This window comes from Macaca fascicularis, chromosome 7 (assembly GCF_037993035.2).
Source record: "Macaca fascicularis isolate 582-1 chromosome 7, T2T-MFA8v1.1".
Taxonomy (NCBI): domain Eukaryota; kingdom Metazoa; phylum Chordata; class Mammalia; order Primates; family Cercopithecidae; genus Macaca; species Macaca fascicularis.
Window position 1 is genome coordinate 46,410,076 of NC_088381.1, and position 19,173 is coordinate 46,429,248.

At 46.2% G+C, this 19,173-nt stretch overlaps 2 long non-coding RNA genes across 3 annotated transcripts in view; both read left to right on the forward strand.

Moving 5' to 3' along the window:
• Positions 1 to 19,173, forward strand: part of LOC107130244 (uncharacterized) — a 100,854-nt gene that overhangs the window by 19,518 nt on the left and 62,163 nt on the right. The gene's annotated exons all lie outside the window — the stretch shown is intronic.
• The window catches only part of LOC135971835 (uncharacterized), a 45,547-nt gene that overhangs the window by 4,730 nt on the left and 21,644 nt on the right, over positions 1 to 19,173 (forward strand). Inside the window, exon 1 of one of the 2 annotated variants that reach the window (XR_010588135.1) lies at positions 1,063 to 1,203. The exons of the other annotated variant lie outside the window; for it this stretch is intronic. This is a non-coding gene — a long non-coding RNA (uncharacterized lncRNA). Of the gene's footprint in view, positions 1 to 1,062; positions 1,204 to 19,173 lie in introns of those variants that run through there. 2 annotated transcript variants of the gene reach the window in all.

Consider the following 19,173-nt stretch of genomic DNA (forward strand, 5'->3'; position numbering starts at 1 on the left):
ACCTTGCAAAGGCCTCCTCTCCTTGGATGTCTTCCTTGATCCCTCCTTTCATTTGCCCCCTGATTCCATGTGACCACACAGAGGCCCTCTTGTGACTACTTACCTAGGTGTGGGCAGGGAGTGGAAGAACCACAAGGGACAGTACCCAGAGCTATTACCACCCATAGGTACTCCCAGCAGCAGGAGAACTATTACCACTTCTAGGCCTGAAGAAGTGAGGGGAGGAAACTGGAACAAAACCTGGAAGGAGGAAGGCCTGCAGAGAAGACCACAGGGCTGTGACCTTCCACAGAGGTGTAGTCAGCCTGGGGAGAGCTCTCCGGTGAGTCAGGACAATGAACACCCCTTGGCTAAGACCAACTGGAAGCCAGAGCGCAAGGGAGCCCCTTAGAAAGTCTCTGCAGGGGCTGGGCGTGGTGGCTCACCCCTGTAATCCCAACACTTTGGGAGGCTGAGTCAGGCAGATCACAAGGTCAGGAGTTCGAGACCAGCCTGGCCAATATGGTGAAACCTTGTCTCTACTAAAGATACAAAAATTAGCCGGGCGTGGAGGCAGGTGCCTGTAGTCCCAGCTACTCAGGAGGCCGAGGCAGGAGAATTGCTTGAACCTGAGAGGCAGAGGTTGCAGTGAACCAAGATCACACCGTTGTACTCCAGCCTGGGTGACAGAGCGAGACTCCATCTCAAAAAAAAAAAAAAAAAAAGAAAGAAAGTCTCTTCAGGTCAGCCTGCCTGTGTGGGCAGAGGAGTGAAGGAGTGTGGAAAGGAATCTGGAGGGTCGTAAAGAGGAAAGGGATTCTAGCTTTTACCTTAGATGTCAGATGGGTACATTGCGAAGACTTCGAATGTGACAAGTAGAAAGATTTCATAGGCTCAACCTGTTCAACATCATTTCCCACATAAGAAAGTGGAAGCCCAGAGGGTGTTCATGCTGATCTGAGACCACACAGTAAGGTAGTGTCAGAGATGAGACAGGAGGAAGTGTGAACCCGCTAGTTCATTAGTCAATTGTTTCTTTGGAACAGAGCATCTGATAAGTTACACAATAAGAATCTGAGTTTTAGTCTTACTGGTCATGCTGGCTGTGTTTGGTAACTGGTGAGATGCCCTGATGGGAGTCTGTTTGCAAGTGGTGGCTGACAGTCCTTCATGGAAGAGGTGCATCCTGAAGGGGGAAGCCGCGGACAATGATTTTACCCAGTGGTATGTGGATTGACATTATAGACATAGCACGGCAGTTGTTTGTTTGTTTCTTTCTTTCTTTTTCTTTCTTTTTTTTTTTTTAGACCAGGTCTCGCTCTATTTCCTAGGCTGGAATGCAGTGGTGCAATCACAGCTCACTGCAGCCTCGACCTCCCAGGCTCAAGCAATCCTCCCACTTTAACCTCCCAAGCGGCTGGGACTACAGGCACGTACCACCATATCTGGCTAATATCTTAAAAAAAAATTTTTTTTTTTTTTGTAGAGACGAGGTCTTGCTATGTTTCCAGGTCTGGTCTCAAACTTCTGACCTCAGGTGATCCACCCGCCTCAGCCTCCCAAAGTGCTGGGATGACAGGCGTGAGCCACTGCGCCCAGCTGGCAGTTGTTTTTCAAGTCTGTTGTCCACCTGGGTTCCTGGACACCGTTTGAATGCTCTCCCACGGAGATCAGAGTGTGTGCGTGTGTGTGTGTGTGTGTGTCTGTGTGTGTGTTTTAAGGGGAGGAATCTACAGTAGAATCTGAAGGAGCTCTTTCACTCATCTCTGAGTCACACTGAACTCCAAGCAGCACTGCTGTGGATTCCCCATAAGGGAGCATAACAGAGAGATGGCTCTCCCACACCCCACTGCGTTTATTATTATCATTATTTTTTGAGATGGAGTCTCACTCTGTCGCTTGGGCTGGAGTGCAGTGGTACAATCTCGGCTCACTGCAACCTCTACCTCCTGGGTTCAAGTGGTTCTCCTGCCTCAGCCTCCTGAGTAGCTGGGACTACAGGCGCCCACAACCACACCCGGCTAATTTTTGTATTTTAATAGAGACAGGGTTTCACCATGTTGGCCAGGCTGGTCTCCAACTCCTGACCTCCGGCGATCCGCCCACCTCAGACTCCCAAAGTGTTGGGATTACAGGTGTGAGCCACTGTGCCCAGCACCCTGCTTTGTTTTAATTCTCTTTCACCCGATTTCCTTCTCTCTCTCTTTTTTTTTTTTTTTGAAAATTGAAGCAGTTGTGCAGTTTTTTGCAATGTTCAGACACTAATACTTATGATTCCTTATATCTCAGATCAAGCTGTGGGAAGGTCCGGGCAGGGAGTATGATAGCCAATGGTCTATGGAAGGAATGCACTCAGGGAAGTCAAATAAATGGTCTAAATTCCCACAGCTGGAAAGGGATGACCAAGCAGTAGGCTTGACTCTGAAGACCATGCCGTTTTGATTTTACCGTATTGGGACTCTCTCCCTCTGCCAGCAGTTCTTTTTTCTGAGTCTTTTCCTATTCTTTTTCTCTCTCATCTCTCAACCGTTCCGTTCTTCACCTCCATCTTCCCCCATCCTCTAGATCTCTCTCTTTCTCTTTTTCCCCTCTTCCCACTCTTCTGAAAAGCCACAGCTTCTCTCTGTTCTAATATGCCTAAGACATCGTCCCAGGAACTTTCTTATGTGCTTCTTGACACCCAGAGTGACTGTACACAGCTGGGAAGAGAAGCTAACTGGTTGACTTTCTGCTACTTGTACCAGCCAAGGGGCTATTTGCAGACAGTACATAAAAATGACCAAGCACCATAAGACATTGAGCAATCTTTCCTTGCATCAATTAGATTCTGGCATCTGCTTACTGTTTAATTATCTTTTGACTGAGGAAATGGAAAAGTTGACAAATAGTTTAACCCAACAAGAGTCAGGTTCCTTATTTTTCCCGCTTTGTGAGCATGTTTTTAGAACACCGATCTGCCAACATCTCCTAGTTTCTCTGGGGCACTGGCAAAAAATACAGACAAATATTTATGTTCCATGAACTCAAGATGGTTTTCATATTGTTTTCATGTTTAACTGATTTCAAATGAACGACAATGGCTCTTCATGTGGTTACAAGAATTTGCCATTAATTTTCACTTGAAATTGGATGCAGCCGGTATACATGCCTACACCGTATTCTAGTTCTTAACGATTTGTCTTCCAAAAATATAGGCTGCTTCCCACCGGCTGATTGGCACAGCAGCTTAGTGAGGGCATTGATCTCCTATTACATGTTAACAAAAATTAAATTGAGAATATCACCCTATTTCAGAGTGCTTTGCATGTAGCATTTGAGGCAGGCGGCTGGGACATTGAATGAAAAGCCTAGGGGAGGCAGGTTCAGCATGCCACCCTTTCCTGGTCGTGAAGATGCCAGCTCCAGCTCCAAGCAGGTGACAAGGCTGGGTGGTCAGGGGACAAGGGAGTGGGGTTCGAGGTCTCAGAGCATTTTTAAAAACTTCCGTTGTCTTTGTAGCTTGGATTTTGGGAGCACCAGGGTAATGTTCTAAATCTCTTTGTGAGGTTTAAAGTCTTCCCTCCCTTGGTCTAAAATGTTGAAGTGGGTGGTGGAACAGAGAGGTGACATGAAGATGAGAGCTGAGCCAGAGGAATAGGATTCTTCATCTTTGGGGACGTCATTTAATTTTGGAAACACTCAGTTTCTGTTTAATCAGTGTAACCATATAATTTGTTGAACACTTTTGAAGGGGTGAATGTTAAATTGGATAACATATTGGGAAAATGGGCTTAAACTGGAGATAAGGTCGACCTATGAATAAAGAAGAGATTAGGCCACATAGTGGGGGTGAGGGGTGGTAAGTAGGTTTCATACCCATGGTAATTACAAAAGAGTAATCAGGCTTTCTGGACTGCATTGTGGAGGGGATGGTGCAGCTGCTCTTAAGCACCGTGGAAGAGTTTCCTGATTGATTAGCAATGTCTGCTCTGGTCTCTGGGAAGGATAGCTGCACCCTTACAGGTATTCACCATTCCTGGATTGGGTGTCTTCAAGATCCTTTTCAATTCTATTTTTGTAATAAGAATAACTGAGAAGTGAATGAAGCCTACCTTCTTACTTAAATGTACTGGAGGTTGAGACCTGGAAAGCCAGACTGAGAGGCCTATGGCAGTGCCTTTCCAGCTGAATGTGTACACTTCAAAATTGTCAAAATGCAGATTCTGAATCAGAGGTCTGGGCTAAGGCCCAATAGCCTCAATTTCTGTTGAGTTCCCAGGTGATACCGATGCTGCTGGTCTGTGGGTCACACTTTGAGCAACAAAGACCTAAGGCAGCATCCTGAACCTGGGCCAATGCCCTTTCACTGCAGGCTCAAAGCCTGCAGAAGAACCTGTATATATGCTACTTTCCAAAGATTTTTTTTTCCACAGGTCATTTAAGTGATTCCTCCAGACAGCCTTTTAATGTTTGATAGATTATTTCCTGTCCCCATCACCCATTTTTTTTTTTTTCCTAAATGTGCTTTTCAGGTGCAGCAGGTTTCAGTGCCTAGCCCAAGGGCTATAAATGGCAGAGTTGGGACTCACATTTAAGACTTTTCCTTCCCCAGGTGGCCCTTTGAGCACCTAAGTGGCAGGCCTAATTATAGAGGTAATGTTTTGAGTGCCCTCAGCTCAAATGGGGCAGCTTTTGGAGCAGTGCCAAGGGATTGTACTGATGCTAAATATGCCTTCATATCACATCAGAAAGCCTAAGCTTGCCTTGTGACTCCCCAGCACCACCATTTCAGCCAGTCATTAAGGCAGGCAGACAACATCTTACAGTCCTGGGTTCATGGGAGCCTTCTTTGTTCTTATGAGGGTTTTAGAGCCAGAATGACCTGGATCAGAATCTTTCCATGTCATTTGACCTTGAGCAAGTTACTTAATCTCCCCAAATTAAAGTCCCTTCACCTGTAAAAAGGCATGTTCTTGCTGGGTGCGGTGGCTCACACCTGTAATCCCAGCACTTCGGGAGGCTGAGGTGGGTGGATCATGAGATCAGGAGTTTTAGACCAGCCTAACCAACATGGTGAAACCCCCTCTCTACTACTAAAAATGTGACAATTAGCTGGGCGTGGTGGTACGCACCTGTAATCCCAGCTACTCAGGAGGCTGAGGCAGGAGAATTGCTCGAACCCAGGAGGTGGAGGTTGCAGGGAGCTGAGATCGCACCACTGCACTCCAGCCTTAGCGACAGAGGGAGACGCCGTCTCAAAAAAACAAAACAAAACAAAACAAAAGCACATTCTTGCCTTTCAGCATTGTTGGGAAGATGAAAATAAACAATGTAGTAAAATGCATGGCGCAGCGCATAGCAAAGATGGAACATTTCGTTTCTCCCCTTTGCCCTTCAGAAGAACTGTAATGCCTTACTGTTGCTATTCACTGTACAAATACAGTGTAACTATCTCACATTTTTCTTGGCACAGTGGTGTACTCCACAATAATGGGTTCAACCTTTAGGTAGTGCCTTCCCTGTATACAATAAAATAGAAAACTGTATTTCATTACCAAATATCATTCTTTCATGATATAACACACAAATAACTATTTAAACAAACTTCAAAACTTATACTCTAAAACATGTCAGCACCAAAAGCTATGCAGGCAACACAGACATATTTGAAAATTAGAAGCAAACTTAAAATGTCTCCGTTGTGATTGGGCATTAGCAAAATCACCGATCAGTTTCGCAGCTTCTGCTGCCATGTTTCCACAGCGAGTGGTGTTAATTCTGTTACACGTTGTTGTCACAGAGTGTTCCTTAAATAGTTTTTAATTGGTTTTAATTTGGAGAAAAAATGTTATGCTGAAGATACAGGGGCAGGGATTGTCAAAAATAAAATTAACAGATAACATTCTACGGAAAAACTTGGAGACATGCTGTGTCATTGTATACTCTGTTAGCAAATGTATGGATGCTTTTCATTTTGTCAGTTTCACATGTTAATGATTTTCACAGAGCAGTAAGTTAATTGGTAGTGCTTCCAATGGATCCCTGGAATCTTTCGTTTTCACCTCCTGTGCATTCTTCACAGCAGACTTTTCATCCACATGAATTAATTAGGATGGTGGAAAAAAATGCCATCAAGTCAGCAGTTGTATTTAACCCTGAAATCTTAGGCCTATTTAGGTAATCAGTGTTATCAATTATTCATGAAAAAAGGTAAGCAAATATAAAATCCTTCTTTTAAAAAAATCTGCTGGAGCTCAAAGTACTGCCATCCTGATACTCAGCAAATCAACAGGTGGAGGCAGATGATGTAAATGATGCAAAAATCTTTTCATTATTATGGTATCTTGGCAAAATTTTAGTCAAAGCAGTCTCTTTTTTTTTTAATTTGGAGAATATAGTCAGATTTTTTTCACCTATCTTTTAAGATATTAGCATAGTTCTATATGTATAAATGCATAATTCTATTAAAGAATTATGCATCGCTTCAGCTAAGGGAGCAACAGCCGCTCTGACAGCTCTGACTTTGCAAATGCCAGCCAAGCGCCCACATTCTCTTGGCTATAAAGGCAGCAGAGGTCAATATGCTTTCCCAGGAGTCATCAAGTATTGCCAAGGAATAGCCCCAATTTCATTGCATATCACATTTCAGGCATGCCGTACTCTGTTCAAATGGCATCTGGTGTAAAATATGTATTAGAAATCGCTTTTTCCCAAAATTGAGAAGATTTGAATTATGCAGGGGGAAAACTGACAAGTACAGAGATACTGTGATGTGTCTGCACTTATGTATATGTAGTATGTCCTTGCATTTGCTTAGCCAATAGGGTACTAAGAGGTGGGATTTGAATGTTCCTGTCTAACAGACAGAGTATGTGTTTATTAATAGTTCTCTATAGGCCACTGGCTACAGAAGAGATGTACTCGAATATTAATGATATTCTCATTTGATTGTCATGGAAGCCAGAGTGGAATTCTATTCAAGTGCAGTTTTTATTTATACTCCAATGGTGTCATGTGATTTAAAAATGAGTTGCCTACATGATAGCCACAGCTAGTACTATAGAAGCTTTAAACTTTCAAGGGCTCCTAGTAACCCATGGCCCTGAAACAGTGCAACATCCCAGCTTGACGTGGGTTCCTTAGTTTCCAACTTTCACAATTATCAACTGGGTGATCAAGGCCTCCACAGCCTGGTCCCAGCTTCAGCCCAGATCCCCACCTAACAAAGCCCCTCCCCAGCCCCACTGTGCTGGCCCTCCTGAGCAAGGCTTCTGTCTTCAGCCACTGCTCCTGCAGCCTCGTGTCTGTTGTTCAGGTTTTCTCTGCTCTTCTGCCTGTATCAATCCTGCTCATCCTTTAAGACACAGTGTAGACCCTGTATCAGTCAGTGTCCTGGCAAGAAACAGCTGATGCATCAGAAAGGGGTTGGAAGAGAGTTAAGGAGGGATGCTTTATAAGGAAATGGCCAGGGCACAACAAGAGCAACATGAGCTGTTGTAGCACCCTGGGACAACTACAGTGGGGAGCTGCTACTGTCCCTAGGTTGGAAAAGGTGAGACGAGGGAGCTTTTACTGAAACCACAGAAGGCCCACAGCTGTAAGTGAGGACTGCCTGGTGGGAGTCATGGCCTTCGCTGGAGGAAACTGTTCATTGCTCACCCTCAGCTAGGCAGAGTAGAAGCAAGAGGAGTGCAAACCCTACTCTTTCCTCTTGCTGCGCATCCCCTGCTGCCCATCAACTGTGGCCAAACCCAACTCGGAGAGGGAGGACAAGAAGCCCCCCGCGCGGCCCTTATAGGTCAGCCTCCCAGCCAGAGCAGGGTGGAGAGGGACGGAGCCTGGATTGGGAGGGGACCCCTCTGCCTTCTCCCAGGAGCACCCTGATGAATCCAGCCCATAGAGGCCTCTCTTCTCTGAAGCCCAGAGCACTTCTGGTTTGAATGCACACTCGGCCTGTCTAGCTGTGATGTGTCTTCATGTTGTGCCGCAAGGTCGTTGCTCTCTTGCATTTTTCAGTTTGCCTTATGCTCCCCACTGACTATGGAAGCTCCTTGAAGCAGGGGTCTTCACTTATTCCCTTTGTGTTTCTCATATGGAAACAAGTAAATACCTGGAATGTCTTGCTTGTGTCAGTTTGGAACATATTGTTCCTTTGTGGCCACTCCACCCCACCCCCAACCCAAACACACACCTCCAGGGCACCAGGACCTGTGCCTGGTGGATTATTCTTGGTAGAAGGGTGGGTATTGAGATAAGGGTGAAGAAGCCGGGGGTCCTGGCCCTGGTTTGGGGAGTTTTCAGCAGATGCAATAGGAAGCCAGAGCACAGGGTCAAACAGAGAGAAGTCGAGGACCAGACCCAGGAGGAGCTGGGTGAGGTGGGCAGAAAGTGTCCCCAAAGCAAAAGGGGAGGGAGACAGAGACTGACGTGGGATATCAGTTGGGAGTACAGGGCCAGGGGACCCAGACAAGTGAGTTACCACTAATGAAACACCGGAACTGATGGGGAGGGGCTCAGATTTCATGGTTAAACAGGGTGCCAACGGTAGTCTAGCCCTGTACTGTCCAATATGTCAGCCATTAGTTACATGTGGCTATTTAAATTTAAATTAACTAAAATTTCATAAAATTAAAAATTCAGTTTCTCAGGCACACTAGCCACATTTCAAGTGCTCTACTGTGTTGGCCAATGTGGATGCAGGCATTTCCACCATTGCAGAATCTCCTACTGGACAGCCTGGTCCAGAGCTTCCTAGAGACCTTAGGGTCCTAACAATGCTAAAAACCTACCTGTTTGTTTGATTTGACCTGGTCTTATCTGTCTTGATATCAAATATACCTAGCTCCCAATCTTCACTTTACTAGTGAATAATTGTGTGATGAGTCCCCAAACCTCAGCTTTCTCTTCTAGGAAATGAGGCGAATGACAAAGAACTAACTGAATTGAGAATTTGAAGGTGTCTTGAATGGCCATAGATACAAAGGAGGAGCTCTGTAATAAGTATTAGTTCCCAACCTCCTGACTACCATGACAACGATACGAACCAGCACTTACTGAGAGCTTGTTCAGCTGGCACTGAGCTGAACAGTGATCGCCTTATGCAATTCTCATAGTAATTCTGTAAGAAGATACTATCACTGTTCCCATTTTACAGATGAGACAATGAAGCCACAATAAGATTAAAACAGTTGCTCAATGTCATACAGTGGTGGAGCCAAGCTTCTTTATATTTGATTAAAAACTGTCAAACATTGTTCTCTGCTGTTTCCTATAATATCTTATCTTCCCACTTAGGCCATTAAAAACATCTTAGGCTTCATTTGAATCTTGCAGTGTGCGTGACGCGGGCCTGGACTGATGCTCAGTTGCTAACTGGCATATCAGTTTTGATAAATTTTAATAAAATATTTAAACTTTCTTCAGCGCTGATTATTGACTTTAATATTTAAGTGCATACTCACCAATGAGGATCTTGACAACCAATCCAAGAGTGTTCAATTTCCATCTTTAATTTGGTGCATTACTTGCAGAAGGCTTTAGATCCTGGAGATTTTAGAACCACCATGCTCTTGGGTGTTGAAGGAAAAGGCTGGTTCCTGTTTGGCGGACTCTAGAAACAGAAAGAAAGTAATGGAACACTGCCTGGGTTTGACTGTAAGCAGCCTTAAGTTGGAATCTAGTGTGCCTTTGGTTATTTATACTCTTGGAATTTCAGTTTCTTTACCTGAAAGAGACAATGTCCTACTTCTCCTGGGGGTAGTCTCGAAGACTGAATGGCTCTATAAAACTTCACCCAGTGCCTGGAGCACAGATGCTCTCAGCAGACATACTCTTGTCCCCACCCCAGAAAGCTTCCAGGTCATTCTGATCTCTCTGGTGAAAGGGAAGGATCTCTTATTGTCTGAACCACAGGTATTTAAAGAAGCTAAAACTGTGTGTCCAGGAAATTATGCTGATTATATTAATTTCTACCTTGATTGTTACATAACGCATAGATTAACTAGAACTGCAGAGGGATGGGGAGATGCTAAAGTGGCCTCCTAGTCTCCCCCAGCACTGGGCTCTGGGCTGCCTACCTCCCTGCCTGACATGGGTGGCCCTAGTGCCCATCGGGCCTTCTTACCAGGTCCTGGCTGAAGATATGAGGGAGGCCTAAGGAATTCCTGGTCTGGAACTGAGATGGTTTAAAGGAAAAACATATGAGAACCTGTGTAATATTGGGGTGTGGGAGAGGTGATAGGGCTGAGAGGCACTGAAGGCAGTGACTCATGGTAGTTCTGCAGCCTGAGGTTGTTAGGTGGCATCAACCTGGAAAGAAACCTGGGGCTCACCACCCTTTCCCAGCCGCCCCCTATGTCAATTTCTCAGCAGGTTGCTGTCTATTTCCATGGGGAGACATTTCTGTTATTTCCTCTGGTGAATTCCAGCATGAACTAGTCTCTCCCTGGGTTGTTATTTGGGGCTTGGGGGGCGGGGATTCTGAGCACCCCTGGGTGGGAGTCACCATGTTGTCTGAAGACACCACGTGACTAAGTGTTAGACTCAGCGACCTCATGTCCAAGAAGGTTGGGGTGTGGCACTTTGGTATGGAAATTACTAATTTTAGAGTCAGAGTCCCCTGGGTTCCAGCCTTAGCTCAGTCATTTGGAAGCTGTGCCTCACTGAGCAGTTACTTCACCTCTGTGACATTTTTGGAACACCAGCTTTGTATTGGGGTTTTCACAGGAGTTATGTCTTCTAATTCTCACAACCAGCCTGATGTAAGGGATGTTATTCCTACCTCACAGATGATGAAAAACTGAGCCTTCAAGAAGTGAAGTAACTTCCTTCCTTCCTTCCTTCCTTCCTTCCTTCCTTCCTTCCTTCCTTCCCTCCTTCCCTCCCTCCTGACTTCCTGCCTTTCTTCCTCCCTTTCTCTCTCTCTCTCTCCCTTCCTGCTTGCCTGTCTTCCCACCTTTCTGCCATCTTCCCTCCCTCTTCTCCCATTCTTGATCATTCCCACTCTTTCTTTCAAACATGTTTTCAGTGCCTGCTAGTTTCACCTACATGATCATCTTTAAATATATTTTTGAGTTCAAAGACACCTACTTGAACTGCTTTCCAGCCTCCATCTGGGACGTGCTCCTTTGGGTCCAGACCAGCTCTCTTCTCCCAAGGGAAGAGGAACGGCTCTCACAGAGGAGCTCCCTTCTTCCACAGAATCAGATGCTGCCCTCGTGGCCAGTTGGGTTCCCACCCACCTGATTCTGGAGCCCTGGACCAGAGCTCTACGTTCACCATGGGAAGATACCTTGTGATAAGCCACTTCTGAAGGCATGGCTTAACTCAGGATGCAGGTGGACAGTGGGGCACTGCCAGGCTTGGCCACCACGCAGATCCCCTTGGACCAGGAGATCAAGGTTTCAGGCTCCGTCGAGGACATGAAACAAGGCAATGGAGAGGAACAAAACAGGAGACCTAAAAAGCAAGTATTCCTGTCCCTTGTCCAGACTTTGGAAACATTTTGTCTTGAGAAAAATCTGACTTACAGAGTGGACTTGGGGAGGGGGCTGCAAAGCCAGGTTGGGGAGCTTGGTAAATACCAGAGAGTGAGCCTGGTGGGAGACTCTGTTCTTCTAGCTCTGAAATGACTGTGGGAACACGAAAATGATATTGTTTTTAATCATCTACCAGCACATGGGAGGAGAGAAAGTTCTGGGGTTTCCCTCTCTCTCCTTTCTTCCTGCATTGAAGAAAAGCTGGGCCATTTGTCCTGCTCTGGTTTCCAATACTGTCTCCTGGGTCCTTAGGAGGTGCTAAGCAGAGTGGTCAGTACACACAGAGGGTGTTATTCCAGCCTCAGGTCATGCTAATGGGAACTAGAAACCAAGTCTTACCCAAAGCAGAATGAAATGCACACCTCACATCATCATCGTATGGTTTGTTTTCAAAGAAAAACCTTTATGCCTCCTTCCTTCCTTCCTTCCTTCCTTCCTTCCTTCCTTCCTTCCTTCCTTCCTTCCTTCCTTCCTTCCTTCCTTCCTTCTTTCTTTCTTTCTTTCTTTCTTTCTTTCTTTCTTTCTTTCTTTCTTTCTTTCTTTCTTTCTTTCTTTCTTTCTTTCTTTCTTTCTTTCTTTCTTTCTTTCTTTTCTTTCCTTCCTTCCTCTCTCTCTCTCCCTCTATCTCTCTCTTCTTTCTTCCTTTCTTCTTTTTTTTTTCGATAGAGACCGGCTCTCAATGTGTTGCCCAGGCTGGTTTCAAACTCCTGACTTCAACCAATCCTCCTGCCTCAACCTCCTACAGTGCCGAGATTACAGGAGTGAGTCACCATTCCTGGCCTAGAATTTTCTTTTGTCAGCACCCCATTTTCCAACAACCTCCAGTTATGTTGGCCAAAGGCCAGAATCTGCTTCTGAAAGCTCCTGCTTCATCTAAAGCCTCGGCTCTTGCCCGTCTCCCTTGACCTCTATGTTGTTAATGTAATAATTGCTTATTCTTAGAGTTATGGGCTCTGGCCCAGTGTGGAGGGGCCAGAGGCTGACTGAAAAGCAGGCCCAGAGAGAGGAAGAAATTCATTTACCCAAGGTCACAGAGCTTTCAGCAGAGCTGGGACAGACATCCTCTGACTCCCAGGCTGGGGCACTTTCCTCCAGGGCTCCTTACCCAACCACGAGTTGTTCTTCAGTGACCCCGGGCACCTTTGCAGCTCCAAACATCACCACCAAGAGCTGCCTTGACTTTTCAGACCTTATCAAGAACAATAACAACAAAAAAACATGAAAAAGAAAAAGCAACAAAAACAAAAAGTAATAAAACCCTCCACCATTCCCCAGCCCTGACCCAGGACGCCTTCATTGCATAAATCAGTGGTGAGGTTTCCCCATAGCCTGGTCTGACCAGGGTCATTTTGCAAGGGAAAGAGGCATGTTTTGGGATTGCACCCCACCCTGTGTGTTTGTAGGTGCTGTCGGTTTGCACATTTACACTAGAATGTCTTCAAGAGCACCAACCGTGCTATCTGTTTTTCTCAGGCTGTTTTCATTAAGGCTGTGGCCTCCCAGGCAGAGCCCAGGGACTTAATTACGGCACCCAAAGGTTATCTCCCCAAACTAAATTTCATCTAATGTCAGGCAGCTGGAGCCAACCCCGCCAGCTGTCTTACTAATAGCTCAGACCTTGCCTCCCATTCCTCTGCTTGGAAATGAGGCTGGCTGGGTCACCTCTGTACCCACACTTACTGCCTGCAATGCTTTGTGAGGGGAGTTGCCTGCTCGTGGCTCTTGCACACCTCCTCCTGGAATGACAATAAAGGCTTCAGTGATTGAAGGCAGATATTTCCGTATTCACCTTCATATCCCCAGCACCTAGACCAGATCCAGCGCAGAGCACAGGAAAGGTCTGTCAAATGACCATGTATTTCTATATATTTCTGTTTTACTCAGGTTGGTCAACTCCTCGGCTCTTGAGCCTGCCTTTGGCCTCTGCACTTTAGCTCACGTTGTTCTGTCTGCCTAAAATGCCTTTCTACCTCCTTTCTACTGCTCAGAATCTTGTCACCTTTCAAGGACCAATTCCACCCCCTCCTAGGGGTGCACTTCTTAAGAAAAAGGGTTGGGCTCATTTATGCACGTATCCCTATGTAGAAGTGTTCAGCACATGTCTGTAGCATGAATGAATAAATGAATGAATGAAACTCTGATTTCTCCCGCCACCCCCTCCAGGTTTCTGAGCCCTTCTCAGAAATCCCCCAGCCCGTGGCACTCTCTTCTACTCATTGGGCTGACCTCCCATTGGTGCCTCTTGACTCTTTGTCATCATCCGGCTCAGCATCCCCTGCTGTGATTGGCTATCTTGGGGAAATCTTTCTCTCTGTCTTCTAACACTATTTGCCTTATTTTCTCCCATCTAAACTAAGTCCAAGGGAAGTGCTACATGAGGGGATATACGGCACGCTGGCCCAGGTCATGTACAGGGGGCCACCTGGGGTGGGGACAAATGGGTAAAATCATGGGTCCAGGGAGGAAAGAAGTCAGGTCCTGGAGATATGCTGGGATGCGGGGCAGGGAACGTGCTCTCAGGCACACACCACAGGCTTTAGAGCTCAAGTCAGAGATATTTTCCACCCAGAAGGTGCAGTGTTCCCTAAGGGCTAGCATTGGCAGAAAAGGACTGCTGAGCCAATGACCATGGTTGTCAGAAACTCAGATCCTAAGGCAAAGATGGCGGCTCACAGCAAGAATTGGTTGCTCTGTGCTGGGACTGTGCTCTTGACCAACAGGAATAGGCAGTGGCCAGAGGCCTGCAGGTGAATCCTGTTACTAAAGCAGCCGGCGGCATTTCAGGCTCTTCAAAGGCTGGGTGCATGTCACCACTTCATCTCAGTGTTTGTCCAAGTCCCATTGCATCAGAATCTATGGCATGGGACCTACGAACTCTCACCTTTAACAAGTTTCCAATGTCCTGTTTAGATGCACTAAAATTTCACGACCACTGCCTCCTGTTTCTCTGAGTTTTCACATACCACAGTTCATGGTTGGACAACATAAATATTTAATCTTATAAGTCACAAGGGTTCTTCCCTGTCCCTTGAGATCCAGGTAAGATTGGCTCAGATCCCCAAATTCCTCCTCCATGGAGATCCAAGGACCCCAAGATTTCTGAGCCTCTCCAGAAGCTACACATTCAATTGGCTCTGGCTGCCTCAGACTCTTGCTTTCACACTTACTATCTTCATCCCACACCTCACGGACCCAGATGGGAAGCTCAGCCGCTTCTCATTTTCCACATAACAATCTGCTGGCGCAAAGCATTCGTGGGTGAGGCAGATTTATTTGAAGATACGGGGTGGGGCGGGGGTGGGGATGAAGGAAGGATTTACATCACTGCAATGCAAACAACTTCAAGTTGAACATGAGGTGTTCCCATTCTTAAAATGCCCTTCTGGCCACTCCACTGCTGGGTTCTTCTCTATGGCCTTTTGCTCCAGGCAGCTACAGCTTTGCACCATCTTGCTACTCCCCAGTCCCTGCCTTCTCTGATTCTTTCTCCCATTTCCCCATTTCTTTCCTTGTTTCCTACAGAGGAGGTTGGCCTTTGCCCCACGGCCTTGGCTGCAGCACGCATCACATGCCTCCACACCTCCCCATCTTCTCTTGAAGATCTCTCTCCAGATAGAGACCATTTCCTCCCTAGAGGAATCCTTGTACTATCCGTAGGTGAGAACGCTTCACCTCATTACCTGGATGTGGAGTGTTGAAGTTGGAAGGGATCCCGGAGATCATGAGTCAAACTCCAGTGAAACAGTCACTGGCCCAGTCTCCGGCAGGTGGGAGGCAGGGTGAAAGCTAGAACATGGGTCTCTGGCTCGCATGCTAGGGCTCCTCTTGATTAATTGATTCCAGGAGTAACTCAGGCTACCAAGACCCTCTTACAAATGTAGCAAGGCTTTGGGGCAAGACCATATTGTCCACTTAGGCTATCCAATAACACCTGTTGGCATTTCTTCATCACCTCACCCTGACTCAGAAGTTAATTCTCATAAGCATAGTCCTACCTCTGCACAGGTCTTGGGGCAAGGGCCAGCTGGGATTCCAGCTCTACTTTTACCATCAACATGCAGCTTGATCTTGGCCGTGAATTGTCTTCTCTTTGGGGCTCAGTTTACCCACTGTTAAAAAGAGGCCTGTTTTTGACTCTGTCCTAGCAATTTGTAGAACTGTTTCGGGAGCCTTCAAGGCGTGATGCACATGATGCAAGCATATGTGTGGGACTGGTGGAGTAGGGATTCAGCCCCTACTATAATCAGCGGCAGCTCTCCTTACATCTCTTCTAATGACTGGGGTTCATAAGGGCTTCTAATCAAACTAAGATTTCTATTGCTTACAAAGTACTTAAAAACCTCTGGTCTAGCTGACATTTGGGGTCCACAGCTCTACTGACCTAGGAGCTTCATGACTGAGGCAAAGCAGGCTGTCCCTGCAGGGTTCCACACGGCTGCACCTTCCACGTGGCGCCACTTATGAGCAAGTGGGAACATCCATCACGAGGCACTGGGGACAGCTGGGCAGGCGGGCGGGTCCCCATTGTGGAGGCTGTTTTGGGGACTTTCTGAGTATTGGTAAGTGTGAATCAGGCCCCAGATTTTCCATTTCCTCTGCCCATTGCTCTTTCAGAAGAGTGTGTAAGTGTATGCTTCAGCAAAGTGCAGGTGCTGAAAGTTCCACGCGTCCAAAGAGGGTGTGGGAGAGAGCAGAGGGCTGGGCCCAGGTGGGCACCGGGCATTTCCACTGTGGGTGGTACCCTGAGGGTAAACAGCCTGTCCCGCCTGCATCCCGTCTGAGGGTCCGCTTCCTCATCAGCTTATGCACTCTGGGGCTCTTACGTGTCTCTTTTTCTTGAGCGTCTGAGATTCGAAGCAGCCAAGGCTTGCGCGGTGGCCCCAGTGTTAAGAGAGGGCTGCTTTGCCAGCCAAGATGGCCCTGGTCCCTACATACGTGCAGATGCAAGCCTGGCCCGCTATTGACTTCCTTTGACCTCATTCAAAGATTAAATACAACAATGTGTATGTGCTATGTGTTCAGAGTATGCCCAATGCTCTCTTAACCATGATCTCATTTGGCCTCACACAAATCTGAGAGGGAGGCACAGCAGGGGACACTGTGATGCCATGTGAGATGCACATGTGGGATGGAACCAGATCTTTGGGCTGTAAGGCCAGCGCTCTTTGCTTTCCACTGTGGCACCACCCAACTCAGCCTGTGTCCTTGGCTTCATTTTTTATTTCTCCATCATTAAGAAGGGAAGCATTACTAAAAATGTTTCCTTGGCATTTCTTACCCAGTCTCAATTATTAAAACGACAGCTTAAGGATTTGTTCCTGCGGTCATTCACATATTCACTCACTCTCTGAATCACTTGTTTATACACTCTCATTTATTCATTCATTCAAGCCCTTGTTGAATGCTTACTATGTGCTCAGCTGATGGTGGGCAGCAAGGAACACAAAGAATGCTGAGTCAAGATTCCTGACTTTGAGAAACTTGTCACACTCTCGTTGAGGGGCAATGGAAAGGGGTGTCCTACATGGTTTCTCAGTCACAGAGGATCCAGTTTTATTTGTTCTTACTATTAAATGTTAATAGATACTGCTTATTATATGGCTTTCCAAAGTCCCAGATATGTTCTGGTTGGGAAAATGCTGGGCTAGGTGAGTTTTAGGTGCCCCGCAGTGCTGGAATCCCATTGCTCTTTAGGAGCTTAGAGAAAGGAGGGTACTGATAGATGAGGTGGCCAAGGAAGGGTTCCTAGAAGAGGTGTGAGTTGAACTCAGCTTGGGAGGTTGTGGGGGATTTGTGAACATAAAGAGGAGAGGAGCAGAGGCCTAGTATGGCAGGAGGGGCAGGAGTGAAGGCCCGTGCATGTTCAGCAGCTCTGGATAGGCAGCCAGGCCAGGTCTGTGTGTGCATGCATGCACGTGTGTGTGCATGTGTGTGCGTGCATGTGTGTGCATATATGCATGTGTGTGCATATATGCATGTGCATGTGTGTGCATGCCTGTGTGTGCATGCCTGTGTGTGCATGCATGTGTGTGTACGTGTGTGTGTGTTGGGGGGAGGTAAGCATGGGAGCAGGGCAAAGAGGAGGGTTGTGGGCTTGGGAGGGCAAGGTTTATGTGCAGGAGGCTGTGGAAGCACCTGCCTCTGGTCCTTTTGCCTATGACTATCTGTCTTTGTGTCAGTTGCATCTGATGTGTGAGGGGGCAGCCACTCTCAGCAAATTTCCCTCTAACTTTAACAAGAAACATGGACTTTGCTCGTTGTGTGGGTGAAGCACAAGCAAAAAATTTTTTTCTTTCCCTCCTTTTTAATTGATTTTTCTTATAGGGAAGTGAGAGGGAGCAACAATGAACTGTGAGTGGAAAAAGAGAAGGAAGGAAAAGGTAGAAGAGAAGGAGAGAGGGGAGAGAAAGGAGGACAAAGGTGGTAGAGAATGGTAAGGAATGGTAAAGAAAGATAAAAGTTAAAAAAGAAGAAAGAAAAGCAAATGGTTAGAGAAGAGATGGAGTTAAAGGGAGGCTGGAGGGGAGAGAAGAGGGGAAGAAAAAGAAAGAGGAAAGAGGAAAAGGAAGAGAGGGAAGAGAAAAAAGGGGACTAGAAGAAGAGAAAACAGAGGAATATAAAGAATAAGAAAGGCCAATGTCAGTATCTCAATTCTCTCTAGAGCTTTGGCTAATTTTTTTTGCCAAAAATACTTGGGATAAATACCTGGATTCCTCAGAACCCGAATGCCCTGGAGGACCAAATTTACAGGGTTAATTACACAATAAACTGCCTTTCCAGATGGCTGTTTCCGCATCTGCAGAGAGGAAAAGGAGCGGCTGCCTGGGGTCTCCTTTCTCCTCGGCCTCCGGTGGCTGCGCATTGCCATGTGCACCATCTCCACATGGATCAGAACCTCTCACAGGCTCTCTCCCTAACAAGCAGTGTCATAGGTGGTGATGGCAGCAGTTGTCATAGTAATGCCTCTCTCTGTCTTCCCACTGACATGACCATTCTTAAGAAAACAACGTCACACACACACACACACCCCTCTCTCAAAAAACTTGAGATAGAAGGTATTTGTCTAACCTGATAAAGAAAACCTATTTTAAAATAGGAATAAGACAAAGATATCTTCTACCAACAATCTCTTTTTAAACATTTTCCTGAAAATTCTAGTCAATGCAAAATTTCATCAAGTAAGGGGAAAAAAGGACCTTAACTACTGAAAATAAGAGAGAACTATTATTGGTTTTAGGTTATATAATCACATATGCAGAAAACAAGATGAATCAGTAGAAAAACCCTTAGCTTGGTATCGTGACCAAATAGATGGTAACCCTAAAAATCTCAGGGTCCCATATGGTTTAGTCTTAGCACAGAGTTGTACTAAAAGGAAACCTAAGTTGGACTCCAGAAACCTGGAAGGTTCTTGTGAACTTTTAGGGCAGGCTTTCTTAAAAAGGCTTGTCATGTCCGGAGGTTTTACATATCCCACGACATAGAAAGATTTCCAGAAATTCTCTCTAGATGTTCTTTTCTCTCTCCAAAACTACACACTCAGGGCAGAGGCTAATATGCGGTCACTTCTCTGTTCAGGTGGTTCTTCCATTGCCGCCATCTCCCCTCCCACCCATATTTTCTCCTTCACTGGTGGACCCCACTGCCCTGAATCCCATCAGACATCCTTGTGACCTTT